Here is a 15128-nt window from a genome sequence, read left to right as displayed (position 1 = left end):
ATGGGGTCGCAAAGAGTCAGACACGACTGAGTGACTGAATTGAATTGAATAGTCAAAATTTTATGTTATTCATGCTTTTCTTTAAGCTTTCCCTACAGAATTTTAACTAATGTATTATAATATTCTACTGTACTGCAGAGTTGTTTATATTCACTCTCTATGACTTCTCTGGGGGGAAAAAAAAGAGTATAAATTAAACTTTTTAAGCTTTGGTCACATTTTTAAAATTTCTTCTGGACACTATTATAAATACAGTATGTACCACATTAATACAAATATAATATGCACATTGACAGACAAGATTAAATGTGGGGTAAAATGGTATTAAAAATTATTTTCAAAGATATTATGAGCAGTATTTTTCCACTTTTTTTACAATTAATTCATGTATATACAGGTAAATATCACTATCAGAATAAAGTGAAATTCAGCATCAAGTCTATTTTGCAGATGTATGTACTGAAAATTTCACTTACACAAATACATGGGAACAGAAGGAATTTCTGCTAGTACTGTTAATTTTTTTACTACCTTCAGAATTATATGTCAAAAATTACATGATGAGCTATCATTAAAAATTACTGTTTATGCTCTACCAACAAACAGGTTGGTTTAGATCTTCCTTTTGTTTAAAAAGAAAGAATTGAGAGCCACTTATTTTACAACTAGACTTTTTTTTGTCATTCACCTTCTCAACTTCAATACTTTTACATCAGTCCTTTGTCTGCACTCTGCAGATTCTTACATTCTATGGAATAGATGAGAAGCATGCCTATTTTGCAATTGAGAAATAGGATATGGGACAGCTAGAAGTCTTCAAAGTGCAGGCAAATCACCTGGGGTTCTTGTTAAAAATGCAGATTATGACTCAGTAGGTCTGGGGTGTGTCTGAGATTCTGCGTTTCTAACAGTTTAATTCAGTTCAGTCGCTCAGTCGTGTCTGACTCTTTGCGACCCCATGAATCGCAGCACGCCAGGCCTCCCTGTCCATCACCAACTCCTGGAGTTTACTCAAACTCATGTCCATCTAGTCGGTGATGCCATCCAGCCATCTCATCCTCTGTCGTCCCCTTCTCCTCCTGCCCCCAATCCCTCCCAGCATCAGAGTCTTTTCCAATGAGTCAGCTCTTCACATGAGGTGGCCAAAGTACTGGAGTTTCAGCTTCAGCATCATTCCTTCCAAAGAACAAGTACCTCGTAAAGGCAATGCTGCTGGTAAGTGGGCCACACTTTTTAGTAGCAAGGGCCTAAACCAGAGGCAGGTTCTCAGGCTTGTCAATTTTTAAGAGAACAGACAATAATAACAAAACTCAGGAAACTGAATCCTTCAAACTATTTTTGCCAACATACCCCCTGGAAAGTCTACATGTACTCCCAGGAATAAGCATGCCCCAATCTGAAGATTGCTACTCAAAATCAGTTACTCAAAATCAACGAAATCAGCTACTCAAAATCAATGAAAATTACTGGGTTTTAAGAGTGCTTCAAAAAATTTTTTTAGTTTTACTGAAATATATTTGATTTACAATGATGTGTTTAATTTCTGCTGTATAGCATAGTGACTCAGTTATACATGTATTTCTTTTCATATTCTTTTCCATTATCATTTTTCACAGGATATTAAATACAGTTCCCTGTGCTATGCAGTAAGATCTTGTTGTTAATCAGGTGTTTAAATTTTTAAATTTTAAACCATTGACTTTAGTCACATCACCCTTCTACCTAAATTATTTGATGATGCCACATTTTCAAAAAAATAAAATGCAAACTCACCAACAAGGAAATGGGCTTTCCAGGCGGTGCTAATAGTAAAGAATCCACCCACCAATGCAGAAGATGAAATACAGTCCCACACAACCCCTACTTTTTATTTTTAATGTATTATTTATTTAAATAAAATTTAAAACTCTGGGCAATGTCCAAAGAACAGACATTAAAAAATAAAAATCAACACAATTACTACATCCCAAGATATCACTGTTAAGACTTCAGTTAATTTGTTTGCAGCCTTTTCTATATGACTAAGCATACAAATATGTGTATGTTTAAAGATAAATTGGAGAAACCATTTGAAAAGGCTTTTTTAATGTTTTTTATATAACATTATATCTGAAAGATTTTCTCTATATCATTAAAAAATATTCTAAAACTTACTTTTTAATGGCAGCCAAACAGTCCATCATAATCTCAAAAAAATTATTCTGTTAAATCTAGTAAATCTCAGGACAACATACGTCTATCAATAATATTAGATTTTTGCTAGAGGATTAATTTGCAATCCATACATTATATTTTAGATAAATATAAACATAATCACTGCCCAAAATGCCATGGAAAAGCAGGTTAGAATACCATTAAAAAATTCAAAATATCTTACTAAGTTTCCCTGAAAAAATTGTTAGGTAGTTAGAATAGGAAAAAGGGAGTCCAAAATGGTGGTGGCTAAAAGACAAGGCAGGGAAATGCCCGCGAACACAGAACAAAGGAAGGTCTGAGGACCTGAGTGAGGACCTCAGGTAGAACAAAGAGCACTCCCGGCTAGCCCAATTTACACAGGGCAGGCCCAGGGCGGGGAGAAAAAACAGATAAAAAGAGGAGCCAAAAGGCCGGGGTGTCTCTCTCTGTCTCTCTCTCTCTGTCTCTCTCTCTCTGTCTCTCTCTCTCTCTCTCTCTCTCTCTCTCTCTCTCTCTCTCTCTCTCTCTCTCTCTCTCTCTCTCTCTCTCTCTCTCTCTCTCTCTCTCTGTCTCTCTCTCTCTCTCTCTGTCTCTCTCTCTGTCTCTCTCTCTCTGTCTCTCTCTCTCTCTCTCTCTGTCTCTCTCTCTCTCTGTCTCTCTCTCTGTCTCTCTCTCTCTCTGTCTCTCTCTCTCTGTCTCTCTCTCTCTTTCTCTCTCTCTGTCTCTCTCTCTCTGTCTCTCTCTGTCTGTCTGTCTCTCTCTCTCTCTCTCTCTCTCTCTCTCTCTCTCTCTCCCTCCCCCCGGGTCTTATGGGCAGTCATGCCCTCAGGCCTCGAGGATGTAGTTTCCTTTATTTTCTAAATAAAACGGAGCTGTAACACTGGTCCATCCAAGAGCCCTAACGCTGGCCAGTCCGAGGGCTGTAATGCTGGTCCATTGCTTCCAATTTTTGTTGTGATGAGACAGAACCCAGGAAATTACACACTCCTCCGACAGAATGAAATACAATTCAGAGTTTTGTTTTCATTATACCTAAATTTCTGCATAGAGAGAGGAAAGCTTCTTAAATGCATATGTGATAAGTGAATGCTTATGTCTTCCAATATGCAAAATCATAAAGGAAGTATAAATAAATAGAGGAGTTCACTGAAAAATAATGGATATGATAAATGTTAGCTCTTTGGTAGGGAATATAAGCTAGTGACTTTGGAATACTATCAGAAAAGCTTCCTTCAGTATATAGTATCTTTTGTAACTGATATATGAAACAAACCTGAATAAAAACAAAGATTAACTTAACACATTTTAAAATGGTGAATCTGGAGGGAAATGTGGGCAAGGACACCAGTCCACATGTGTAATATATGGAAGAAGCGCCTGACCAATGACCCAGCCTGTATCAAGTGCCCTGTACACTGTCTGGGCTAAGTCTACCTCCAAGCACCTTTCTGGCTCTAATATGCTACACTAACTCCACAAGCTCCAAATGTTAACCTAATTTCCCAAAGAGCAATTGCTAAATACACACAAGGGTAAATATAAATCCTGCATTCAAAGAATTTAAAGCATGGTTAAATAAATTGTATCTGTACACAAAGGAAGTCACAGCTCATTTACCTCTTTCAGGAAGTCTCCCCTCAAGCCCATGTAAACAACAGATGCTTCATCCTCTGAATCTCACTTCTGATTTCTGTAACATTTACTGCTTTTGTCATTCATCTGAACTCAGGTGAACTTTTTTGCTACCTTCTACTGCACTATTAAATGTACATATAGTTCATCACCAGAAATAAATAATATTAAATTAAATGATAAATAAATACTCTCTCATAACTTCAAAGAGGCCTAGTTGTTACTCAGGAGTTAGAGGTACCTAATAATTTGTTTGTTCCAATAATATTCACTGGAAGGACGGATGCTAGAGCTGAAACGCCAATATTTTGGCCACCTGATGCGAAGAACTGACTCATTTGAAAAGACCCTGATGCTGAGAAAGATTGAAGGCAGGAGTCTGAGTAAACTCCGGGAGTTGGTGATAGACAGGGAAGCCTGGCATGCTGCAGTCCATGGGGTCACAAAGAGTCAGACACGACTGAGTGACTGAACTGAACTGAATAATTTGTTTATGGCACAGACAGCCAAAAATGTGAAAAGCCATAATTGTGATTTAAATACCACAATGTAGCAATAACAATAAAAAACACCAAGTCTTCTTTAACCTGTCACCCAAAGTAGCATTTGAGGTTGGAGAAAATGGAGATGGTAATAGATGTCAAAGACTTAAACTTTTAGACTTTGATGATATGTGAATTTTACAATCACCTGAAATTTTAAAAGAAACTGTTCTGTCAAACTTGACATCATTTTCAGCTCTTTTAAAATTTATGCCTGTTTGTTTAAGAATTCATAAAAAAGTTTCATAAATATCTCCCATTCAGTATTTTACACGTTAACAAACTATATAAATTTTAGGGGGGAAAATAATGATTTTCAATTAACATCCCCATCATGAACTACTTACCAAAGTGTGTGTGAATATACATTATGTCTCCAAGTAAGAATGTACACTGATAAGTAGGTAAGTAATTTAAAAGATGAAGACATGGAGCCAATCCACACACATGCATTCTGAACAAAAATAAAAGAAGATAAAGGACTAGATCAACTGTGACAGAAAGTTCTTAGAGTAACAGACTTGAAGTCAAGCAATTTGCCATCTAATTCCAGATGATCATTCTCCTCACAGGGCTTCAACTCATATGCACTAATCAGTCCGACAAAATTTTAATACCAACAACAAAATATCAACCAACAATAGCCTGGCAGTTCCTTAAACAGTTAAACACAGAATTACCATATGACCAAGAAATTCTACTCATAGGCATTTACCCAAAGAAAAACATAAAACCACACAAAACACTTGCACACAACTTTTTACAGCATCATTATTCATAAAAGCCAAAACAGTGGATACAACCTAAATGTCCATCTACTAATGAATGGATAAAAATGCAGTATATCCATACAAAAGAATACCTGTCACAAAAAGAATGTAGTACTGATACATCCTACACGCTACAACATTAATGAACCTTAAAAACAATACGCTAAGTGAAAGAAGCCAATTACAAAGAACACATATTATGTAACTTTATATAAAATGTCCACAATCTACAGAGACAGGAAAATCTATACAGAAAGTAAATTACTGGTTGCTTAAGGATAAGAAAGTAAGCAGGTCATAACAAAGGGTATAGTTTTCTTTCTGAGATTATGAAAATGTTCTAAAATTTACTGCAGTGATGTTATACATATCTCTGAATATACTAAAAGCGACTGAATTGTACTTTTTAAGTAGCTGAATGCATGGGATGCAAATTACCAATCCCAAAACATTGTTAAGTCAACTTTTTATATTACTTTTTATATTTCATATTAAATACATATATTCAAGGAATTGGAGGAAATGATCCTTATCTGAAAACTAATCAGAATATTCATAATATATTCTAAAACTATTAAAAGCTATTAGCCAAATCAGGTTCTGTGATAAACTATGCTTTAAAGTTCTCAAGGTTTCATTGGAAAAACTGCCTAAAAGAATTTTAAATAATCTTAACAATAAAAAAATTCTTAAAATACCAAGATAGATAAGAAGCTTTCTTGTCCAAGTCCTTCAAAACGCAACATCCCCAGCCCAAGACAATCAATTTCACTTAAAACATTCTCTGAAATTGCTAAAAATTATGAAAACCATGAAAATTTATAGCACAGATTTAAAGCTTATCATTAAAACTAATTATTTAATATTTTTAACATAGCCAGTATATGACTCCATGTAGCCCCAGAATAAAACTCTATTAAAAGAAGAAAAGTAGTCAAGGTGCTTAGTTAATTAACTCAGTCATGCACTTAATAAACACTATGCTGGACTAGTGGCTCATCTGGTCAAGAATCCGCCTGCAGTGTGGGAGACCTGGGTTCGATCCCTGGCTTGGGAAGATCCCCTGGAGAAGGGAAAGGCTACCCACTTCAATATTTTGGCCTGGAGAATTCCATGGACTGTATAGTCCATGGGGTCCCAAAGAGTTGGACACGACTGAGTAACTTTGACTCACTCACTCCTGCTGGACTACAATGACGGCGGGGGGAGAAATTTCACAGTCCTTATGGAGCTTGTGGTCTAACTGGCGGACAGCTATAAATCAAATAATTATACAAATAAATCCATAATTATAAACTGTATGAAGTGATACATGAGAGGGGTATATATCTGTAAGAACGCATTTAACTACAGGGGCAGAGAAGGGTGCAGAGTTCTTTGGTGGGATGGGATCAGTCATATAGTCCTATGAGAGTGACATTCCAGCTGATAGCTGAATAATAAGTAAGAGTTAGGTTTTGGGACTCTTGATCACACTGCTGCTGCTGCTAAGTCGCTTCAGTCGTGTCCGACTCTGTGCGACCCCATAGACAGCAGCTCACCAGGCTCCCCCGTCCCTGGGATTCTCCAGGCAAGAACACTGGAGTGGGTTGCCATTTCCTTCTCCAATGCATGAAAGTAAAAAGTGAAGTCACTCGGCAGTGTCTGACTCTTAGCGACTCCATGGACTGCAGCCTACCAGGCTCCTCTGTCCATGGGATTTTCCAGGCAAGAGTACTGGAGTGGGGTGCCATTGATCACACTACTTAAATCAAAAGGGAAGAAAGGGGACAATGAAAGGAAGGGGAAAGGACACATATTCAAGGATGCTTAAAATAATTTAACCTTTCTATTTATCCAAAACAACAGCCTTAACAACAAATACATTGTTGCCATTGTTGTTGCTTAGTCGCTCAGTGGAGTCCAACTCTTTTGCCACCCCATGGACTGTAGACCAGCAGGCTTCTCACTTCATGGGGACTTCCCAGGCAAGAATACTGAAATGGGTTGCCATTTCCTTCTCCAGAGGATCTTCCTGATCCAGAGATGGAACCTGTGTCTCCTGCATTGGCAGGTGAGTTCTTTTTCTTATTTACTTTTATTGATAGATAATTACAATATTGTCACGGTTTTTGCCATACATCAGTATGAATCAGCCACACGTATATACATGTCCCCTCCATCCTGAATGCCCCTCCCATCTCCCTCACCACCCTACCCCTCCAGGTTGTCACAGAGCACTGGCTGTGGGTGCCTGGCAGGTGGATTCTTTACCACTGAGATGATAACTATAATAAATACCAGTCAGCTTGAAGAAGTGTGAGGATATTTTTAAAGTATTAAATACTAACAATATTTACAACTCAAAAAATTTACATTGGACCCAAGCTCCTTCTTTTAAACAATGCTTTCACATAAATATTCCCATGGAAGTTCTAAAAAAAAAAAAAGATAAATAATACAAAAATCATATTTTAGGAAGGGAAATAACTATATATACTACGAAGCAAGGCAAAGGCTATCAGAGTTGGGCTAAGAGAACACAAGGTCATAACAAACATCCTCTTTCAACAACACAAGAGACGACTTTACACATGGACATCACCAGATGGTCAATACCAAAATCATTCATCATATTCTTCACAACCGAAGATGGAAAAGCTTTATACATTCAGCAAAGACAAGACCTGGAGCTGACGGTGGCTCAGATCATGCTCATTACTGCAAAATTCAGGCTTATATTGAAGAAAGACCATTTGGGTATGACCTAAATCAAATCCCTTGTGATTACACAGTGGAAGTGATGAATAGATTCACGGGATTGGAGCTAGTAGACAGAGTGCCTGAGGAACTATGGACAGAGGTTCATAACACTATACAGGTGGTGGTGACCAAAACCCCCAAAAAAAGAAATGCAAGAAGGTAAAATGGTTTTCTGAGGCGGCCTTACAAATAACTGAGAAAAGAAGAGAAGCAAAAGGCAAAGGAGAAAAAGAAAGGTATACCTAACTGAATGCAGAGTTTCAGAGAACAGCAAGAAGAGATAAGACAGCCTCCTGAAGTGAACAATGCAAAGAAATAGAGGAAAACAATAGAATGGGGAAGACTAGAGATCTCTTCAAGAAAACTGGAGATACCAAGGGAACATTTCATGCAAAGATGGGCACAATAAAGGACAGAAATGGTATGGACGTAACAGAAGCAGAAGAGATTAAGAGGAGGTGGCAAGCATACACAGAACTATACAAAAAAAGGACTTCATGAACCGGATAACCACAATGCTGTGGTCACTCATCTAGAGCCAGACATCCAGGAGTGTGAAGTCAAGTGGGTCTTAGGAGACATTACTATTAAATAACTAGTGGAGGTGATGGAATTCCAGCTGAGCTATTTCAAATCCTAAAAGATGATGCTGTTAAAGTGCTGCATTCAATACACTAGCAAATTTTGAAAAGTCAGCAGGGGCCACGGGACTGGAAAAGGTCAGTTTTCATTCCAATCCCAAAGAAAGGCAATGCCATAGCATGTTCAAACTACCATACAACTGCATTCATTTCACATGCTAGCAAGGTAATGCTCAAAACCCTTCAAGCTAGGCTTCAACAGTACCTAAACTGAGAACTCCAGATGTACAAGCTGGATTTAGGAAAAGCAGAGGAACCAGAGATCAAGCTGTCAACATTGGCTGGATCATGGAGAGAGCTAAGTAATTCTAGAAAAACATCTACTTCTGCTTCACTGACTATGTTAAAGTCTTTGATTGTGTGGATCACAACAAACTGTGGAAAATTCTTAAAGAGATGGGAGTACCAGACCACCTCACTTGTCTCCTGAAAAACCTGTATGCAGGTCAAGAAGCAACAGTTAGAACTGGACATGGAACAATGGACTGGTTTCAAATTGGGAAAGGAGTATGTCAAGGCTGTATATTGTCACCCTGCTTATATGCAGAGTACATCATGTGAAATGCCAGGCTGGATGAATCATAAACTGGAATCAAGACTGTATATTGTCACTCTGCTTACATGCAGAGTACATCATGTGAAATGCCAGGCTGGATGAATCATAAGCTGGAATCAAGACTGCCCGGAGAAATATCAATAACCTCAGATATGCAGATGATACAACCCTGATGGCAGACAGTGAAGAGGAAGTAAAGAACCTCTTGATGAAGGTGAAAGAGCAGAGTGAAAAGGTTGGCTTAAAACTCAACATTCAAAAAAGGAGGATCTCAGCATCCAGTCCCATGATATCATGACAAATAGAAGAGGAAAAAGTGGAAGCAGTGACAGATTTTATTTTCTTGGGCTCCAAAATCACCGCAGACAGTGACTGCAGCCATGAAATTAAAAGATGCTTCTACCTTGGAAGAAAAGCTATGACAAACCTAGACAGCATATTAAAAAGCAGAGACATTACTTTGCCAACAAAGATCCATAGTCAAAGCTATGGTTTTTTCAGTAGTCATGTATGGATGTGGGAGTTGGACCATAAAGAAGACTGAGCACCGAAGAATTGATGCTTCAAATCATGGTGCTGAAGAAGACTCTGAGAGTCCCTTGGACAGCAAGGAGACAAACCAGTCAGTCCTAAAGGAAACCAACCCTGAATTTTCTTCACTGGACGGACTGATGCTGAAGCTCCAATCCTCTGGCCACCTGATGCAAAGTGCCAACTCACTGAGAAAGACCCTGATGCTGGCAAAGATGGAAGGTGGGAGAAGAGTGTGGCAGAGGATGAGATGGTTGGATGGCATCACCAATTCAATGGACATGAGTTTGAGCAAACTCTGGGAGAAGGTGTGCTGTAGTCCATGGGGTTGCAATGAGTCGGACACAACTTAGCTACTGAACAACAACAATGACAAACGTTAAACTCTCAATTTCTGGACCTCAGAAACAAATAAGTCTCAAAAGAGTCAATAAATATTTAAAACAGCCGCTAACAAATAATGTTATTTATAGTCCCTAAATTTTCCCACCAGATATTAGGAATAAGCAGTTACGGTATCTAAAGGCAAAATGATGGAAAACATTGAGCAAAAATATGTGGGGCCCAGGTGTTAGGACAGTACATTAACATAACCATGAAGAATTCAGAAGCCTACAAAATGTAAGTCTACTCCATAAGTACCAAACCCAGAAAGATTTTTGCTTTTGGTTATGACAGAATAGCCCACAGCAGACCAACATCACCTTTTATAACCAGAAAAGCTGTAAAGTTCTTAAGGTATCAGAGACTTTCTGAGGTAGTCAGGATTTGAAATAACAAAGAACTTGTTAAAAGGAGCCCCAGATTCTGTGCAGCTTTCCCTCTCAGGGCATTCCGGCTATTTCTTTAATGGCACAGAAGAGGGGCTGAGGGACTTCCTGGGTGGTTCAGTGGCTAAGACTCCATGCTCCGAATGCAGGGGACCTGAGTTCAATCCCTGGTCAAGGAACTAAATCGCATAGGTCACAACTAAAAATTCCATGTGCCAAAACTAAGACCCAGTGCAGCCAAATAAACAATAAATTAAAAAAAATTTTTAAGATAAGGAGCTGAGAAGCCAAGAAAGGACAGCTGCTAAAGGGTAGAAAAGTCAGCAGAGGTTTTGGGATTTTCAAGGAGGTAAAGGGACAAAACTTGGTAAGTGGATCTTGCCATGACATACCAGACTCGAGGGATTAAGATCCTATAGAAAAGGAAGGTATAAAAGAACAAACCTGACAATGTGTACTGATTTTCCTCTTAAAGCATTTGTCAACTCCTAAAACGAAAAAAGCAAAAAGCTAAAAAGCCAGCAGAAAACAACTGAAAGTAAGGAGCTCCTGCTTTTAAGAGTCGCATGCTGTTGGGAATGCAAAAGCAGAGGAAGCCCGAGAAACACCCAGTCTCTCAGCTGCTCCCTGGAGGGCTACCAAAGTTGTACAAGACAGATGTTCACAAAATCTGAACCCAGCCTCAAGTCAGCTCAATTCCGAACTGTTGAGGTGATTTGCCACCATTTTACCTGCCTGCCAGAAGATGAGAGAACCTTCTCTAGAGAAATGCTAAAATAGTATACGCAACTAACTATAATTTCTAATTGTATCTAAAATTCTAAATATAATGTCTGGTATTTAATCAAAAGTTACTCCCCAAAATAATGGTAATAATAATAACAACCACCAAGATAAAAATGTGTGAAAAAAGAAACTAGAAAGAGACCTAAAAGTGATTCAGACAGTGGAGTTTTCAGACAGACTCTTAAGCAATTTGGCTGATGTCAAGAAAACAGACCACAATATGGAGATTTTCACCAGAGAATTAGAATCTATTTTTTAAAAGAGGGAAAATCAAACGAAAAGTCTACCACTAAAAAAAATAGCTGAAATCAAGAATAAAATAAATGGGATCAAAAGCTGACAAGGCATGCCAGAATAGAGAACCTGGAGCACAGGTAAGTAAAGCCTATCCAGAATGAGAAACAAGCAGAAGGAAAAAAAAAAGATTAAAAAACAGAAAAAAGCATAAAGGATATACAGGACAAGACAAAAGGTATAGTATGGATTTAAGCAAAGTCAGAAAAGGAAGAAGGAAAAAAAGCGGGTAGAAAGAATATTTGAAAAAATTAGTTTGGAAATTTTTTTCTGAACTAATGAGAGTCATACTATAAATTCAAGAGGTATCAGAAACCCCAAACAGAATAAATACAAACAAAACCATTCTTAGGTGCTAATAGCTACATTTCTAAAATTAAAATCTATTGGAGGGAATTCTCTGGTGTCTCAGTGGTAAAGAATTCGCCTGCCAATGCAGGGGACACGGATTCAATCCGCGGTCCGGGAAGATCCCACACGCCATGGAGCAGCTAAGCCCGTGTGCCACATCTACTGAGCCTGTGCCGTAGAGCACAGGAGCCCCAACATCTGAAGCCTGCGTGCCTTACAGCTGGTGCTCCACAGAAGAGAAGCCACTGAGGTGAGAAGCCTGCACTGCAACTAGAGCGGAGCCCAAGCAGCAACAAAAACCCAGCGCAGCCAAAGATAAATAAGTAAAATTATTTGTTTTAATCTACTGGAAAATCTCTCATAATTCCAAAGATGAGTAACTGAACAACTGAAAAAAAGCAAAGTCAGATCACCAGCAACAGCTGAAATGTATCTTATCAACATGCAGAACATCCTTGGATCAGCCTTAAAAAAAAAAGTTAATGCAAATAACAGAGCTATTTGCCTATCTGCCAAAAAAAGAAAGAAAAAGTAAACATAATACTAAACCTCCTAGTATTTGATCAAGATAAAAAGTATTGCTACATAGAAGGAAACTGACAATGCTCAGAGAACATCTTCATAAAAATCGCAAAGATCCAATCCTAGGAGTCAGCTCCACAGATTCAATCTCCAGTTCATGATGCATCTCAAACTTTTCCTATGTCCTGGTATCTTTATTTTCCTAAAGTTCTAAGACCACCAGACTGAAAATATCAGTCTTAGAACAATCAGTGAATAGTAAGGCTCCTAAGTCAGGCCAGTACTAATTTTAGTTTAGGGAAAGGGAAAAAGGAGTAGGAAAGAAAGAAAAAGCTTGACAGTCCCCAGTCTCCAGGGGACTCCAAATAACTCCAAACTAGGGATTCACAACTCCTGGGTTTCAGAAGCCTACAGGATTGTAACAAATTCTCAAATTTGTATGCACAGTAATCACTGCCTATATTCCAAACAAATAATAAATCTCACAAATGTGTTCTATTTTTCAAATGTATATGATTAACAAACTAAAAATCCATTTAAAAGCTAAAATAAACGAAGATGAGAGAGAAGAAAAAAGAAATGACAAGGAGCAATGTCACCTTTGAATTATGTAACCACTCGCTAGACATCTCTAAGGACCTATTTGACCAAAACCACATTCTTAACCCCAGATTACTAAGGATAATACCAAAGTAAAGCCAGGGTACATAGAAACAGAGTTTCCTACACCAACAGCAGAAAAATAATCTGATATCTTTAATCCAACAATTCAACATCTCAGATCTCTTCATAAATGAATTCAAGATTTGTTTCTATAAGGCAAAATGCCTTATTACTCCTAATGGCCAAAGAACAATAAAAACAAAACAAACTCAGGGAGCCTAAACATTCCAAAATAGGGGGTCAATGAAATAAAATGCCATAAAATCATAATACAGATAATATATCCATAACAAATGATAATATAAAAGAATATTTAATAACATGAGGAAATATTTATCACATATTAAGAAGGAAAAAGAATACAGAACAGCAACAGAGGGACAATATCAAACTGGAAAATAGATACAGACATAACGGAATATCTGGAATATTGCAGGGTGATTAGCTATCTCTGGGTGGTAGGATTGAGAATAATTTAAATTTTGTTTCTATGAGTCTATTTTGCAAATATTCCTCCCATAACTCAGGATGGGTGTTTTTTGGCAATTAGAAAAACATATTCACTTTTAAATGTAAAATTTTAAAATAGCTGAAATAGGTTCATCTCTCTTCTAAAATGCAAATCAGTGTTTTTTATTATTTTATTTATTAATTTATTTACTTTTCTTGGCTGCGCTGAGTCTTTGTTGCTGCGTGAGCTTTTCCCTAGTTGAGGTGAGCAGGGACAATGCTCTGGGTGTGGCTTCTTACTGCGGTGGCTTCTCCTTTTTTGGAGCACAGGCTCTAGCGTTGCGGGCTTCAGGAGTTGTGGCGCATGGGCTCAGCAGTTGCAGCATGTGGGCTCGACAGTTGTGGCTCCTAGGATCTAGAGCACAGGCTCTATACTTGTGGCACACAGGCTTAGTTGCTCCCCAGCACGTGGGATTTTCCTGGATCAGGAATCAAACTCATGTCTGATTCGTTACCACAGAGCCACCCAGGAAGCCCTGAGATACGTTCATCTTTTATTCTACATACAGTTTTAAATAATGTTTGATTTTAATACAAAAGACTAACAGACAAAAAAAGGTTAACATTTCAAAATGTATCCAATTTTACTACCTAAACTAATGAAGTCTTTCACTATATGTAAACAAGAGAAGGATCATCCCATATTAATAAAATTACTTAACATGTACATATACTTTCAAAGGTCCTCCCAATTTTTATATTAATACATTAAAACTTAAATGTCAAGATAATATAGTATATCTAAATATCTTTCCCTCTCTCCATTCTAACTTATAGCACTTTTTAATCTGTATTCCCAATTAGGAACATATTACAGCCATGTAAAACACTGAAGCAGCTTTGATAACAGAGGTCAGGAAGTCCAAGATCAGAGTCATATCTCCTACCCTTTCAGCTCTTAGAAGTAGACAATTTATCTTACCTCTCTGAACCCCAGTTTCCCTAGCTATAAAAGAGAATGATAATATTTATCATAGAGTTTTTCTGAAGACGAAATCAAGGAAACATGTTAAGTCCTAAACACGGTGCCTGATTCATTAGGAGGTACTCAGAGGGGTGATTACTAGAGGCACACACAAGAGTTTTTAAATCTGAGAACCTGTCAAGCCTCCTGAAAACTCTGACCTTGGGCAAGTTACTTGACCTATAAGGACCTTGGTTTCCTCGTATGCAAAACAGATACAATAATACCTATCCACCAGGTTTGCAGTTAAGGATTTGGTAAAATTATATACAAAAATCATCTTGCATACAGTAGGTGCTCCATAAATTGCAGTATCACTATTAGCAAGAACAATACACATCTGAGTACAGAGATAAGCAGTTTATAAAATATTTTTACATATAAGAGTGCATCTAAGAATTAACCATCATTTAAACAGATGCATTTCTCTTAATTCCCAGAGTAGCTGTAAACTTCAGAAAAAGGTAAAACACAAGCAAACTTTTTAAGCACACTGAAAAGTCAAAGGCTACTTCATTAGTTTCAAAATAAAATTGTGTTATCTATAATGCAATCTGCTGTAACATTTTTGAAGTCCAAATAAAACTAAAAGGGTTAGAAGAAAAATGTTCTTTACTGCCTTTGAAAGAAAAAGTTTAAGTCTTTAGAAAAAAAATCTAAGATCTGAATTTTTCTTTTC

At 37.6% G+C, this 15128-nt stretch overlaps 1 protein-coding gene across 6 annotated transcripts in view; it reads right to left on the bottom strand.

The window, feature by feature from the left end:
* The window catches only part of MKLN1 (muskelin 1), a 392319-nt gene that overhangs the window by 198162 nt on the left and 179029 nt on the right, over positions 1-15128 (bottom strand). The window contains exon 1 of one of the 6 annotated variants that reach the window (XM_070369020.1): positions 13637-13904. The exons of the other annotated variants lie outside the window; for them this stretch is intronic. The gene's annotated coding sequence lies outside the window, so the exon portion shown is untranslated. Of the gene's footprint in view, positions 1-13636; positions 13905-15128 lie in introns of those variants that run through there. 6 annotated transcript variants of the gene reach the window in all.

The sequence above is a fragment of the Bos mutus genome, chromosome 4 (genome assembly GCF_027580195.1).
Source record: "Bos mutus isolate GX-2022 chromosome 4, NWIPB_WYAK_1.1, whole genome shotgun sequence".
Taxonomy (NCBI): Eukaryota; Metazoa; Chordata; class Mammalia; order Artiodactyla; family Bovidae; genus Bos; species Bos mutus.
This window is presented reverse-complemented; position numbering and strand designations above follow the sequence as displayed.